Source organism: Notamacropus eugenii, chromosome 3, assembly GCF_028372415.1.
Source record: "Notamacropus eugenii isolate mMacEug1 chromosome 3, mMacEug1.pri_v2, whole genome shotgun sequence".
In the NCBI taxonomy this organism is placed as follows: Eukaryota; Metazoa; Chordata; class Mammalia; order Diprotodontia; family Macropodidae; genus Notamacropus; species Notamacropus eugenii.
In genome coordinates, this window is record NC_092874.1 from 161012197 (window position 1) to 161029615 (window position 17419).

Below are 17419 nucleotides of genomic sequence, written 5' to 3' on the forward strand. Positions count from 1 at the left end.
TGCTCTACCAGCTATGTGACCTTAAACTAATCACTTTCTTTCTCTAGGTCTGTTTCCTCCCTTATAAAATGAAGGGAGAGGCAAGGATGAACTAGATGACCTAATATGCCTTCCAGCTCCAAATCTTATAACTTTATGACTCCTCAAATTAAAATAAAAGTTAGTTTAAAATCAGATGATCTATCATGGTAGATTTAGAGACTGAACTTTGCCTGCTCAGATATTAGAAAAGAAGCATCAATTCATCCATATGGACCATCTATAGCTCTTCTATGGAAAGAGATTACATGCTAACCTTGCAAATCATCATCCACATGATGTGATCACACTTTATAAAATTGTTTCTTACAAAAAGAACTTAAGTAAAAGGCTTATATGACTTATTTTAAAGCAGATAAAAATACCTATATGATTTCTAACTGGAATGAAATGTCATTCATTATGAAAAAAATACCCCCTAGTGACAGTTGTGTATCTCAGAAAAGGATTGGATCATACTCAAATAATGTATAGAATGCACACAAAAATCTATCTCATGGGTATATTTCTAAATTTTTAAAAATATGCTTCATGACCAAATGCTTTTAGAATTAAACTCTCCTGTCAAGGGTAACTTTTCATTCTTATCAATATTAAACCTTTGAAATCTCAAAGCAGATTAAATTGCTTTCTAAAGGCACCAATTACAATAAGGGAGCAGAGAACCCAAGAAGCAATCATTCCATCACCTAAGTTATATGGAAAGGTCTGTGAAAACACTTCAGAACACCCATTCATCTCCCGAATTCCAATTTCAAGCCCGACTCTTCTGCTTTATAAGTCCCTCTCTTCCCAAATCTGATTTAAACTTCTTTACAATCGCCCACTTTATCTCCTAGTTAGAAGAAAGGAAAAAAAAAGAAAAGGGAATCGAAGAGAAGGAAGAATCACTCAGCTAGGCAATAAAATTAAGAATGAATTCAAAGGATTTGGAAACTTGTCAGGAACAGAAAGATTATATATAGTGAAACTCTCTCATTCCCTTAGCGGTGAAAAGGTTTGCCCAAAGTCACAAGTAGTTGATTCGAGATTTGAAACTCCATTCCTCCGATTCTAAATAAGTGCTCTTTCTATTACATTGCTGTAACCCTTGTCAATTTCTAAAGATTTCATAACTTCTATTTTTTTAAGTTTATTAAATATGTGTCCAGATGTAGACACATGTTGCATTAAATACTTCTTGGCATTTCCTTATTAGTTATTTCTATTCACTTTATCAAGTCCTATATAAAAATGATATGCTCAAACCACACATTAATAATTTGTCCATGTTTTCCTCTTTCTTTTAAGACTCCTTCTGTTAAGAAATAAACTTCTTGATTTGTTATACACATCAAAAAAAACTCCAAGGATTTGCTTTCCATTTTAATATCCAAATGTCACACACTGTTTTAATGGACATTCTAGTTTCATCTTTGAATTCTTCTAGCCCATTAGTAGGTGAGAAAAATATCATCCTACTTAATAGTATATGCTCTGTTTCACCTCAATAGCTGAGGCTTTTTAACCTCTTTTTTTTTTTTTTTTTTTGGTTTTGAGACTCTCTCTTTTTATATCACCAAGGCTCAAAGTATAACAGTCATTCATGGGCTAATCCCAATACTGATCAGTACAGGAATTTTGGCGTGTTCCAATTCCTGCTTATGCCAGTTTTCCCCTCCTTAGGCATCCTAGTGGCAGACATGGTGAGAATACTAAATAACCTTTAACCTTAGTGCAACTTGGAATTCCCAAGTTCAAGCAATCCACCAGCCTCAGCCTCCCCAAAAGAATGAATTATAGTCATATACTACCTATCTGGTACATGAGATTTTTAACAAGTATATACATTTATATTACAATCTCTCTCTCCTCTTGCTGTTGGTATTGGAAGTGATGAATGGATATTGATCCCCTAGCTTTAAACCAGTAGCATATACACAAAACTCTTTTCATTCATCCTAGTCAACATTTAGACTCTTGAATTTTCACTCAACGGTCTTTCAATTTTGAGTTTATACAAATATGTCACAACCCTGAGGTTCCTTGCCACTCTTGCCATACAAGTTAAAGTCATCTTTCTGCTTCTATCACAATATGAAAAGTTTGTCTTCCTCTAGAGATTTTGGTAAACTTTTGGTAAACAGTTTCTTTCTTATTTAATCTAATTCCAGTGGCCAAATACTTTAAAATGAAATGTATTTTTATGCCATATATTTTATTTTCCTCAGAGTTTTGACAGGTTTTTTTTTTTTACTGAAACCACATTTTATTCTAACTCAATGAAGAGAAAACTGTCACTTTTAAGGATTTTATTTACCTATATGTTGTAAAAGAGCAAGAGGGGGAGAGAGGGAGAGGGAGGGAGAGAGAGAGAGAGAGAGAGAGAGACAGAGACAGAGACAGAGACAGAGAGACAGAGAGAGACAGAGACAGAGACAGAGAGACAGAGAGAGACAGAGAGAGAGACAGAGAGAGAATTCCTATAACCAGCTCTACACTTAACCTACTGGATCCTATACCACTTAAAATAAAAGTTGTGTTCCCTGGCAACATCCCTATGAATTTTAATCTAATTAATTGAAGACATTTAAATGGTACAGTGGAAAGAGCACTGACTATGGTTTCAGACCTGGATTCAAACCTAACCTATGAAAATTAACTTCTGGGTAACCTTGAGTAAACTTAACCCTCATGAGCCTCAGTTTCCTCATTTGTGAAATGAAATGATAGGACTACATGATCATGAAAATGCTTCCAGTTCCAGATCTTTGATCCTTTGAACATTGTGTTAATAACATTGACCTCATTCAGCTCTAGGCTGTACCATACACTACCCTTATTAACATTAATCTGGGCCAAGTGAGGAGAGGACACTATCAGTACTTCAAATGTCAGTTTCCCTTTGGATCAAAGAAATATTGGTGATGAACCATTTAGGGCCACAGTTACATGTATCATCATAATCCTAAAGAAAGGGAGAGAGGAAGTAGCATGTCTGCAAGGTACATTTAAAGCAGCAAATAAAATAAAAGGTTGTAATGAAAATCAATATTACCAGCAATGTATCTGAAGGAATAAAGGTACTGTTATCTAATATGCAAGCCTACTATCTGCTTCCAAGTGGTGAATATTCTTTTGATTGACATAGTTAGGGAAGCAGTAGCATGTAAACAATACTCTCAGACTATTTTGAATAGCCTTTCTATATGATACCATAAAAAATAATTAAGACATATCCCTCAATTACTTATTCATACACTAGAGTTATAATGAAATAGAAAGTTGGTATATATCCCTTAAAATGATGAAGTTTTATTTTTTATTTTGAGAAATTATAAGATTTTTAAATAGGGTTAATTCCTCTGAGACAATTCTAATTAGATCTAGAACATATTTAGTTATTCATTAAATATTTGTTGAGCACCTACTTTGTGGATGACACTATGCCAAACATTGAAGGCATTTCATATTAGTATAAGAAATGATCCTTGCCCTCCAGGGACTACAATCCAATTATAATTGCTCAAAACATACTTGTCTTGGTAGTTAGGTCCAGCTGCTATGTCTCCTAGGACAGGAGTAGTTCCAGTGGACCCAGATCCTTTCAAGCTAGCTCAAGAGATTATTTTTTCATCATCCACATCATGGGAGAGTCTTTAGAATGACTGTTGTACATTTCAAGTAATTGCATATATACAGGCACTTTGAGGAAAGAATGGAAGAAAATAGACAATCTGTTTCCTCTCCTTCCTGTCTATCTTTACTCAGAAGTCTCCAACAATTTGAACTCAGTAGAGGGTCAGAGGATCCTGGGCTGTCCTCCAGGGAAGCAAAAGAAATTGATATGCCATATTAGGAAGTTTGCATATCCTGATCTAGATAGGATAATTAAGATACTGTTTAACATACCCAAAATACCAAAAATTTTGATGGTACATATTTATGATAAACCATGTGGCACATTTTAAAAAGAAGCCATAAAGTCTCCAATAAGCAACAATGCACAAGTTATACAACTTTCTAATGGAGAAGAATTACACATTTTGCCTAGAGTGCATACTTACCCCACATAAGTGCTATATCTTTAAAGCAAAGCATCCTGTGGCAAGGTAATATCCTAATACAGTTTTGTTTTCATTCAGGGTAACTCCTCATTTACTCCTTTTTACTATTCTATGGTCCAGTCAAGCTGATCTACCTTACCTTACCTCTCTATGCTTCTGCACAGTCTATCCCTCCTTTAAAGTTCAGCCACTTCCTACATGAGATTCTTTCTGATGTTCCAGTTAAACCCCTTACCTCTGAAATTAATTTGTATTTATTTTGTGCTCACAGTGTCTCTCCCGTATATGTTTGTTGATAGTAGAGACCATTTCATTTTCCCATTCTATTTCCCCAGTAATAAATACTTGCACATTGATTCATTTTGTGTCAAACTATTGCTCTAACCAAGCAATGATCAAATGAATTCATGTTAGTAATCCCTGAGTTGAAGTATATGTATGCCTATGTTTAGGTGCTTTATATCATGGAGCTTGCTCCATATGGCACCATATAACATTTAAGGCTCCCCCCCAAAAAAACATCTATTTTCTCTATTTCAGTGAATCAGAGGGCAGAGAGGCTCAAACCATACTTAATATATTTTCAGAAATGTTCTGTTTTGTCTTTGCTTTTATCTCCACAAGGATTATCTGACTCTCTTTGGAATGTATTTCATTGTGTTTCCAAAAGCTCTGTGCTTAAAAATGAAAACCTTCACAGAGTTCATTTCTTTTCAAAAGTCATTTCGCTCAAGTTATAAAAGGTTTTTGCTTTTTGTGTTTGCTTGTTATTAGGAAAAAAACTTGGATTCTTTGGAAAGGTATCTAATATATTTTGAAGTTATTTTGAAGAAAGGGAAGTTCCTGAAGTTAGGCTGAAAAGTCAATCTATTTATACTCAACCTACTTCATTTCTTCAGTAACTCCTTTAAGAAAAAGTATCCAACAATACGTTTCATCTTTGGAACTTAAAGTGCTTTAAAAACCCCATCTGGTTGTAAGGTTTATTATCCCCATTTTACAGATGGCCAAGCTAAAGTGTAAATACATAAAATGACTCATGTCATTATGTGTATTTCATCACATTTCTTGTCCAAGGTCATCATCTGGTGTTTTTCCCTCCTCTCAGAAAATTTCAAAGCTATCTCACCTTACTCCATGACAACCTCTCAGGTTCTTTCTGTTTGGATTTTCCATTGCTGCCCTACCTACTGTTTTGAAAACAGTGAAATCTTACCCCCCCTATTTTACTTGTATGTGTTGCTATGATACTATAAGCACTTTTATTTTCAAATTTGAGCCTCATAACCCTTTGATGTATTACTACTATCACCATTTGTAGATGAGGAAAAGAAACTCAAAGAAGTAACACGACCAAAAATTTGATGGAAATAATAAGATTAAAATCTAGGAATTCTGACTCTAACTCACCATTTTTTTTTTAATTTTTATACCAAAGAAACTATTTTGAAAAATAAAATGATATATCCACATACTGACTTAACAGTACTACCCATTCTATGCCTCAAAACCAAGAAAGAATTTTTTTCTAGAAATGTAAATTCCAAGTAGACTGATCAAATGTATCTAATCAGAGTAACTGAATAGCTAGGTGGCATAATGGCTAGAGCACTGAACTTAGAATAAGGAAGATCTGACTTTAAAATATACCTCAATTGCTTAATACCCATGTGACCACAGGCATGTAATTTGACCATCCTCTGCCTCAATTTCTTCATCTATAAAATAGGAATAATAATAGTACCTACCTCAAAAGCTTGTGAGCATCAAGTAAGATAAAAAATACAGTGTTTTGTGAACTTTAAAGCATTATATAAATGCTAGGTATTTCAGCAGTTCACAGCCAAAGGAAAAAGGTACATTTTTCTTATCATTTTATTAATTCTCGTCATTTTCCTAATTTTATTTACATTTACATTATTTAAAATTTAGAGAAAAAAGGCAATGTAGTTTGGTAACCTCAGAGTAAGGAAAGTCTAGGTTAAAAAGCTCTTCCTTCTGAAACATCTAAGTTATGTAACCTTGGGTAATATAACCTTTTCGTGCCCAGGGAAACTCTCTATAAGTCTTTAAGTTGAAATGACTATGGTAGAACTGCATTGGCGAACCAAATTCTGTGTCTACACCCCAAACACACACATGCACACGCACACACAAATAAGTGTGTACACACACACGTATGCACATAAAAACACAGAGAAATGGAAATTATTACAGTAGATAGGGACATCAAGGCTTTGAATGAGGAAGACCTTTTTTAAAGTCTTGCCTCTGACATTCATTTGCCTGTGATCCCCGAGCAAGTAACTGAATCTTTGGGGTCTCCAAGCAACTCTCAACACTGTAAATTTCCAGAGACTTGTAGATATTCATTACTATACAGTTGCCTCTCTGAGAATTTCATGTACCAATGATATCACTGATCTGGATAAATCAAAACAATTAAATGACATTGCATAATTAAATAAAAAAGGAGAGAAGTAAAAATAGAGATAAAAGAAACCATTCTTCCCAATAAAAAGATATGAAATTCTACAGGCTTTAATCTTTGTTGGCATAGTGGATAGAGCCCTGGGCCTAGAGTCAGGAAAAGCTGAGTTTAAATCCAGTCTCAGCCAAATACTAGATGTGTGACTTTGGGCAAGTCATTATGTTTCAGTTTTGGCAACTGAAAAATGGAGTGTTGTGAGGATCAAATGAGATAATAGTTGTAAAAAGTACCTAGCACATAGAAGAGGCTATCAAAATGCATACTTCTTTCCCTTGCTAACACAAGAGAACCTGTATTATTTAAATCAGCAATCTGTTCCACCAGTGGTTGAATACTGTCACTGGTCACTCAGAAGATGCTAATTTCTCTAAATTGTTTGAACCACAGAAAACATTACTGTTAATCTCTCTTCTGGTGATGTCAGTTCAGTTTAGTACATGGGTGGAGAAGTGGTCACCTCAAAGTCACATGTGACCTTCTAGGTCCTTGGATATAGACTTTTGACTGAGTACAAGTTTTATAGAACAAATTCTTTTATTAAGGGGATTTGTTACATGAAGTTTGGATTCAATGAAAGGGTCATACTTGAGGACTTAGAGGGCTATATGTGGCCTTGAGGCCGTAAGTTCCCCAACCCTTGTTTAGTGGAAACCACTTGCTCAATGAACAGTGATATGTACAATGTATATAAAGGTCTTTATGGTTCTTTGTCTTAACTCTAGAAAGCACTGTAAAGGTTTTTAAAAATCAATTGTAAACTTATTTTTCCTCACGGAATTTAATTTCAAATAACTCACAGACATATAGCACTTTATTGTTTATAAAATACCTTATATACATTGTTTCATTTGATTTTTAAAGCTCCTCTAAGGGTGTTTTTAATCCCTATTTTTCAAATAAACTAAGATTCAGGGGACTTATGTTACTTGCACAGGGACATACAGTCATAAGTTAGAAGTAGGGTTCAAACTTTGAGATTGGGAATCCCGTACTCTATCCAACATTTGGTGCACTGTCTAAATATGCCCTAAATCTTACTCTGAAAATGGGAGGGGGCAGGAAGAGAAACTAACAAGATTTACTTCCCGGGAGGTGAAAAATACAAAACAAAGGAGAAAGACAACTATCTTATGTGTTCAATTTTCCATCCTATCATTGGGGACATAGTGAGAAATAGATAAGATTCTACTTTTTTTTTAATCTTCAATTTATCTTCAATTAGTCTTAAAAGATGATAAATGGAATTTCACTTTTATTTAAATGTTGATTTAGAAATAGGGGGAGGATACAGTTTCAATGTGTTTTTAAGAGATGAAAAGTGAGAGAAGAAATAAACTCATAACCATGCTTAGTTTCCTCATCCCACAATGAATTTATCATGTACAGATACCTGCTTATATAGTAGAACTTTGTTCTTAACAATATAATTAATGCATTATACCTTATACATACCATATTAATGTATAGTATTAAAATAGCTTTTAAAAGTGGGTTATATGAAAAAAATGAGATATTTAATTACGAAAAAAGTTGAAAGTAAAACATATTTCTCAGACATTTGGGAACAGTAATCAGAAATAAATTATTTATTCAGGATACAACTATATGAAAGGAGTGTGAAATGGGTCTTGGTCAAGATAAAAAGTTAAAATGTTATAAAAATTATGAATTCATTCAAGCAATATTCATTAAATACTTTGAATCTGAAAGATTTTCTATATTAAATGACAAAAAATATATGGATAAAGAAGATGTAACATCTACTTTTAAAGGAGATTGTAATCTAGTAGGAGAAAGAGAAAACAAGCCTGATTCAAAGAATTGCACTGAACAAAAAATAATTGCACAAAAAAAGGAATGAACAGGGAATGAACAATGAATGAAGTTTCAGAGGAGGAAAAGCTCATTTTCACTGGTTATCAAATAAGGATACATGGAGGAAGAAGTATTTAATTTGGTCATTGGGGGACAGAAAAAGGGAGAGAGTTCTAGGTATGGGAAAACTTTTGTTTAAAAGCATGGATGATTACTCTGATCATACAGTGTATCAAAATGGTAGCTTGTTTGGGGTCAGGGTGAGGGTGGGATTGGGGAGCATTGAGAGGGGAGATACTGCAGTGTGAGATCAAGCTAGAAAGGTAGGCTTTTTTTGGTACCAGCTAGAGCTTGTCATCCCTAGATGGGTAAGCAGGCTTGAAGAAAAGTGCCTGCTTGTTCCTTGGAATCCATTAAGCCAATTGGTAGAATCTCTTGGTCCAATTCTGGATCACTCACTGTGTGACCCTAAGCAATCACTTAAAATGCCTCAGCCTCATTTCATCACCTATGAAATGAAGGAGGAGGACTAAAGGACTTCCAAAGTATCTTCTACCTCTATTTATGCGCAATTATGATCCTAAGGTCCATATCTGATGCCTCATGCCTATATACCCTATCTCAGACTATAAGTATTGGCTCCTGGCAATTCAGACTCAGTCTTTTCATCACCACTTCAGACTGACTACCTATAAAGACTTTAAATCCAACTCTCCATGTCCACCCCAAACACCATTCAGTAGTAGTATCAGCAGAAACTAAGATAAGTTGGAGTCGTGCATAATTTAGCATTCCCTATCTCCGTGATTTTAACAGTATGCTAAGAAAAAGGAATGCAGATTTATTTTCACTATGGTCATCAGGGTACCAAATTTATAAATAAAAATCAAGTGCCCCCATAGATCATCATCAAAATGTATAGAATTTGACCACTTTGTTCTGATGGGACCCCAAAGTTTAAAGCAAAATATATGTACATATATCTATATTTACATACATCTATATCTATATGTGCATATATTTATATATCTACATATATCTATGTATCTATCTGGAGAGAGAGACAGAAAAAGAGAAAGAAAGAGACAGAGAGAGCACAAAGTACAAGCATTTCAACAATAGGTACATAACAAATTGGACAGTCTAGTGGAGTAGCCCCTCAGAGATCAAGTCTAAGCTCTTCTTATTATTTGAAATTGGCAAAACACTTGACACAACACAAAGCAGAATGCACTGACTGCAGATTCCCAGCCTAGGTACAATAATCCTTGACCACTCTCTCAAATACCATATTTTCTCTTCACGCCTCCTGCACAGTGGAAAAGTATCTACTTCTAGAATCAGAAAATGTTGCCTATTTGTCTGAATTTTGCCAAATTATTCAACTTTCCTCAACCTCAGTTTTCTCATCTGCAAAAAAAAAAAGAGGATATTGGGCTGGATAATCTCTGGAATATAGTATAATGAGAACTTAACTTGGAGTCATGGGACATGAGTTAAAACTAGTTCTATCATGTGTGAACTTGGCCAAGTCAATTAACTTCTCTGAGATCTCAGTTTATTTCTCTATAAAATGAAGCAGGAAGCTCATCAGATGATACTCAATGTCTCTTCTGACTCTAAATTTATGACAGTATGATTTTTCTGCTTTAGATTAAAATCTGATTATCTTTGGAAAGGGAGGAACTTTCCAAAATTTTTCAATAAATTTCTACTTCCAATATTTAGCCCATGCTTTCATATAAAAACATTTTTCAAATCACTTTCAAATTCATAAAATAATCATCACTCATTTGAATTACTATTATGAAATTTGAGATATTAAAATAAAAAACTCAAGTATTCCCCTTAACATGGTATAATTATTCAAATATGACCAAAAATAGCAACTGTCAATGTCACCAGGACTGTGAAAAGACATGCTTAGTGGACTTGTGAATTGGTTCAAACATTCTGAATAACAATTTGGAATGACGCAAGAAAAATGGCTCAATATTCTACGCTCTCTGACCCATGAACATCACTAATGGACATATAATACCCCAAGGAAATCAAAGAGAAAAACAAATGTCCAAAGTATGCCAAAACATTCATAGCTACACACAGAACTGTAAACAAGTGGTCCACTGAGGAATGGCTGAAAAATATGGAATATGAATATAATGAAATTTCATTTTGTAATAAAAAGCAACAAATATAAGAAATTCAGAGAAATAAAGGAAAATTTGTGTAAATTGATGCTGGAGTAAGCAGAATATATATATATGTGTGTGTATATGTATATATACACATATATATATATACATATACACACACATATAATGACTACAACATGAGAAATGAAAAGATCACTAAAAGGAAGTTGGACTATGAATAATAGAAAAAAATCATTGATGGTCCTTGAGAATGAGTAGAAACATACTTCCCTCCTCATGGCCAAGAGGTGGGGGATGACCCCACTAGGGCACAATGGTATATAACTCATCAGATGCCATCACTGTAGTATATGGTTTTGCTTAATTTTTTTTCTTTATTACCAGGGAAAGTTCATTCTGAAGAGGGAGAAAACTTTTTTCCCTTTCTCAGAAATCATTATGCTATAAAGACAAAAAGCATCTATCAAACACAATTAAAATACAAAACATTAGAAAAATGCTTAGGTTATGACAGATCTTTACATTACTTTTCTTAGATCCATTCTACCTCAGACCATATGCCAAGCACTATAAATGATCAAAAATAAAATTGAAAACTAAAGAGAAAGTGATTAGCTCCTTTCTTCTTACTCATGCTTTAAAAGCAACAAATGGGAAAGAAATGACAAAGTTATAAGCCATTATTAAACAAATTTTCAGATTGATATCAGAAGACAGTAAGGACTCATTTACTATTTCATTTTTTCTAGTTTCAATACACACGTCAGTTCAATTTAAAGTCACTCTTTTACATATCCCTAGATGGGCATGTAGGGGAGAAATTACATGTACTACTACATGTAATAGGCATGTAGGGGAGAAAAGTCAAGCATCTTCTAGTGGAAAAAGGTAGCTAACTCTAAGTCCAATGCCTCAAATAAGTGAATCTTCTTTTTTTCCTGAAGTAGGTAGCTTAGAATTAGGGAACTAAATATTTATCTCTGAGCTTGGAGGATGTTTTATTTTCATGACTGCAAGTGACCTTAATGACTGTTTTGGAATACAGTGACAATGTTAAGGCAAAATGATGGAATCTAGGTGAGTCACACTTCCAGTCAGTTAGTAAATCTAAGGAAAGGAAATAGGGTTATATTTTCTCAGGTAATTTGAATATTTGTGCAAGTAGATACAAATTTATGAAAGACTAGCGAAAGGGCAGGACAAAAGAATTTTGATCTAGAGCTGCTGTATCTGCTTCCTGTGGGGGCAACCCGATTAATTTCCAAATATGAAACAATTATAAAATGGCTGTACTTCCTACATTTAGTTATACAATATTATATTAGTATAGAGATATTTTCTATATTTTTATATTACAAGATATCAATCCATCTCTATAGGTTTCTATATCCTCTTAAAAGATACTTAAAAAATAAAAAATAGTTTTTAAGTCATGAGAAGTTAATAGTGTCCATAAGAGATCAGTAAGAATTTACTGCCACTCATGATTATCCTATTTTCTATACCGCTACTGTCACGTAATGTATGACAAACATTAGACCACCTGCCTCCCTTCAGAAACTTCCACCCTGCCCTCTCCCAAACCCCAACCAGCAAAGACCCTGTCAGAGTCTCTACTTTTATTTCCAGGACAGGGAGAGACGTGATCTCTTAATCTTGAGCTGGAACTCTGAAACCATTTTCTTCTAGAAATATAGTTATCCATTTCTAAGTATAGTGGAAACATTACATGGTGGCATTATTTTATGGGAAAAATAATGCCACATTCTGAATGAAGTATTTCCTGGTTCTACTCCCAACTATTGTATACTCCTTCTCCAAACAACCTTGTATTTATTTTATATCTTCTTCTGTATATCTTGTTTCTATCATTAGAATATAAACTCTTTGAGGATAGGGAATATTTCATTTTTGTCTTTCTATCTTCAGCACTAAGTATAATGATTAGCATATTCAGGCATTTTTAGTAGTATCTGATTTGACCTCATTTGAGGTTTTCTTAGCAAAGATACTGAAGTGATTTACCATTTCCTTCTTTAGCTCACTTTACAGATGAGGAAACTGAGGTAAACAGAGTTAAGCAACTTGCTCAGTATCACATAGCTAGTCAGCGTCTGAGGCCAAATTTGAACTCAGGAAAATGAGTCTTCCTAACTCCAGGCCTAGCACTCTATCCTCTATGCCATCTAGCTGCCCTGCTAGCACATAGGAAGTGCTAGGTAGATCTGTATTGATTGATTGAAGATAAACATAAGAATTTCTAAACATTTATGAAAATTTCTCTATGGGAAGGCAAGCAACCAACTTAAAAATAAACTTTTAGGAGGAAATCCATTTATAAGACAGAGTTCCTATATTCCAACATCTTACACTTACATGGAGTTTTATAATTTTAAAAGTGACTTCATATAGTCAGTGTTAAACATCCCTATCAGACTCTATCAGAGAGAGAGAAAAAACAGAGCTTGCTCTGATTCACAGTGGAGGTAACAGATGTAGAGGCATCAGGTGACTTGCTCACATCTGCAAAGCTCCCCAGTGAGGAAGTTTGAATCACAATCTTAGATTATTCCATATCTAGCTTCCAGCCAAGAATTCTGCAGAATGGGCAATCCAAATCAATTCAAGAACTCGCCCTATCACCCCTTCTTTTTTTGATTTAGGCCTGTAATTTCCATTGGTGTAGGGAACTGAAGAACCTCTCTCTATCAATGCACAGCAGCAGCTATTCTGCAATGTATAATCTACAAGAGTATCCTGTGGTATGGAGACTTGTCCAAGGTCTTATTAGTAAGTCTATAGAAGAGACCATGTGATCCTGACTTTGAGGCTAGGTCTTTATCCAGTAAGCCATGCTGCTTCTCTGCAAAAACCACAAAGTGTCTACTAGGGGAAAAGTATCACACTAAATGCTAAGGATACAGAGACAAAATGGAAACAGTCCTCCCTAGAGGAGCTTATACTTCACAAGGAGAGATGTTCCATATGATGTTTCATATGATCATATGTTCCATATGATGAAGTATACTGCTCCAGAAAACTTCCAAAAGGAAGAGAGAATTAACATGAAAGATTGGGGAAGGTTTCAATAAGTATGTTGTACCTGATCTGAGCCCTTAAGCAAGATGAGTTCTGAAAGAAAGAGTCTACTGGAGGTATGGAGAGTAACCTAGGCAGCTGCACAGAGGCGGGAGATGGAATTATGGTTTCAGGAAATAGTTTAACTGGAATATAGAGTGCAAGAAGGGACATAAAGTAAAACAAAGTCGAAAAGGTGGTTTGGAGCCAACTGTGGAAAGGCAAACCGAATAGTTTGTATTTCATCCTAGAGGCAATAGAGATCCAGTGAAAGATTTTTCAATTGGATCAGATCTGTACCTTAAGAAGACTTTGACAGTGGTAAAAAAAAAAAAAATTGGAGAAGGCAGATCCTACAAGCAGAGAAAATTAGTAAACTGGCCATGTATGTGGGAAAAAGGATAAGCCAATAAGAAAGAGTACTTTATTTGGAGTCAAAGGAATATGGTTGGAATCCAACTATACCTCTTACTAAATGTATGACCTCAGGTTGGTCACTGACCAGAGACAAGATGGTGGAGCTGTTAGATCTCTGGGACAGAAGACAGGGAGACCTGAGTTCAAATTTGGCTTCTGACATTCACCAGCTGTGTAGCTCTAGATAAGTCACTTAACCTCTGGTTGTCTGAGTTTCATCAATTATAAAATGGGGATACTAATAGTACCTACCTCATGGGGTTGTTGTGAAAATTAAATAAAATAATATTTAAAAAAAAAAAAGGCAGAGCATAGTGCCTAATACAGAGTATGCACTAATACACTATATAAATTCTTATTCCCTCACTTCCTCCTACCTTCCCTCCTTCCCTCTCTAGCCTCAGTTCCTGGTCTGTAGAATCCAGCGATTAGACCAGATGGCCTCCACAGTCCCTGGTAACTCTAAATCTATTATTTATATAATATTATGAAGAGACATGTTCAATGTCATAGAGGTAGACTTGACGATTGATGGGCTAGGGATGTGTGAGGGTAGAAGGGTGAAAGAGTCAAGGATGATGCCAAGGTTATCATCCTGTTTGTCCAGCAGGATGGTGAAACTCAGAATAGAATCTAGAAGTCTAGAGAGTGGACAAGTTTGAGAAATATGATGAATTCTGTCTTGGAAATTATATTGTCAGCATCTCAAACTCATCAAAGTGAGATAACTTGCAGAAATGTGAAGACTCAGGATTGAATATCTAGGATCCAATTAAGGTTGTATAAATGTGTATTTGTGTGTGTGTATGTGTATGTGTGTTCTTTGAAGAAATAATTTTTGAAACCAGAGAAATAGTTGAGATTACCAAAGCAGAAAACACGAAGAAAGATGATAATTCAGAAAGGATAAAACAACAAATGGGATTACGAAAGAATAATTAAAGAGGGAACAATATAATACAAAGAGATGAAAGAATATCTAGAAGGAAAGTGTTATTAATAATGTGAAAAACTACAAAGGTCAAGAAAAATATTAACTGAAAAGGGCCACTGAAATTAGCAAGGAATAATTGATAACCTTTGCAAAAATTTCAATAGAGTAGTGGAATTAGAATTTAGATTTCAATGGGTTGAGAAATAAACCCAAGAATAATAATAAGTTGTACTTTTCTTTTGATGGCACTTTCAATTAATTATCTTTCAATTAATTTAGGCTTAAAACTTGAGTCAAATTTAACTCCACTATCTTCCTCATCCCACCCATATATTTCTCATTCCACCCATACATACATTCACCCATACATCCCACACCCTGTCCTTGATTTCTCTCACCTTTATCCCACAGCCACTACTTTAATTCATGCTTTCATTAAAACTTCCTAATAGTTACTACCCATCTCCCTGAACACTGATCAATCATACACTCCACTGCCATACATATCTTCCTGATCATATCACTGCTCTATTGTAACCCTAAAAATGTATCCCTACTACCTGAGAAATATAGCTCAAACTTCATTAAAAATAAAATTAAAGACCCCCTAGAAGTCAACAGACTTGGGTTCAGGTCAGGCTATAACGTTTACTAATTGTGACGGTGGTCAAATTTCTTCCATTTTAAACGTCTCATTTTCATCATCTATAAAATAATTTCTAAAATCTCTCCAGTTCTAGTACTATATTACTCTACATTCTTATTAATCTAGATTACTTGTCCTCAACCCAATTCAACAAAATTTTTGTAAGGACCTACCAAGAATAAGAAGTACAGCTAGGTGGTATAATGGATAGAGGTCCAAGTCTATACTCAGGAAGACTTGAGTTTGAATGTGGCCTCAGACACTTATTAGCTGTGTAACCTTAGGCAAGTCACTTTACTGTGTTTGCCTCATTTTCTTCATCTGTAAAATGAGCTGGAGAAGGAAATGGCCAAGCACTGTAGCATCTTTGCCAAGAAAACCCCAAATGGGGTCACACAGAGCCAGACTGAATAACAAGAACTACCACATATAAGACACAGATAAGACACTATGCTCAGGGCTGGGGATACAAAGATGAAAATGAAAACAGCCCTAAGCCTAACAAGGCTATATTCTATTAAAATAAAGTCATCCATTGTGACATCAGATATGCCACATCACTATCCCTTGTCCTCCTCCTGATATCTTACTCTCAAGGCCCATCTTATTACTTTCTACCACAAAGCTAACCCTTAAGCCTCAGTCAGAAATAAACTCTCCCTCTCCAAATCTCTCATGGTATCTGGTTTGTACTTCTTCAATGTACTAAAGAGATAATATTTTGTGTTGTAATTTTTAATGTACTTGTATCTTACTAACTGGACTGTAAAGCTCCTTGAAAACATGGGACACTTTATTCTTCTTTTTATCCATTGTACCCTCTAGTACTTAGCATAATTTCTTGCATATGTTAGCACCTAATTAAGCTATTTTCTTTCAATGTTCTTACATTGGCCTGTGTTGAATAATATTCACTAAGGCAATTTTGTAATAATTATCCCCTTACACAAAGTGTTTTAAAACTATGGGGAGTAATAAATGACAGTCATATTGAAATGTAGGAGAGAGTTAGGACTTGCAACCTTATTTTTTGACATTCCTGATTCATTGAATTAAAAGCAACAGACTCCCAAAACAACCTATAGTTTTACATTCAGGCAGCTATCAAAAGGAATTCAGAGCTTAAGATCTCTTTTTCTCCCCTGTGAGTATCTTTCACAACTTTATCCCCCCCTAACACACACAGGCACAAACCTGTGTAAGTAGGCTTAAAGTTAAAACATTTTCTTAACTAGAAGTTATGCGGCTCATTATCAAGAAACAAAACTCTACTCAGAGGCTCACACCCTTTATATGATCAATATGTTCTTTGATAAAAGAGTCAGAAATTGCTAAAGAATGAAGGCCCAAATAATATATTTTTAAAACCATGAAATTGACTACATAGTAAAAGACAGGAAAATACTATTGTGGAAAACTTCCAGCCTTGAGACCACATGAGGCCTTCTAGGTCCTTGCGTGCAATCTTATGACTGAGTCCAAGTTTTATGGAATAAATCCTTTTAAGGGGATTTGTTCTGTGAAGTTTGGATTAGGTCAAAGGGTCACACTTGAGGACCTAGAAGGCCAAATGTGGCCTCAAGGCTATAGATTCTGCACCTCTGAATAGACCACTGACTTATTAGATCAGAGCTCATTAGAATGATAAAGATGACAAGATATGGGTTATGATTAAAATACAACCAACTTAACTACTTTAATAAGCTATTGTAGCTGAAAATGGGAAATGAACAGAATAGATATCAACATATACCATCAGCATTTCCCGTGAAGCCTAAAAAAAATTCATTTATTTGA

General features: G+C 34.8%; 1 protein-coding gene across 1 annotated transcript in view; it reads right to left on the bottom strand.

Moving 5' to 3' along the window:
• The window catches only part of PCLO (piccolo presynaptic cytomatrix protein), a 558031-nt gene that overhangs the window by 526189 nt on the left and 14423 nt on the right, over positions 1-17419 (bottom strand).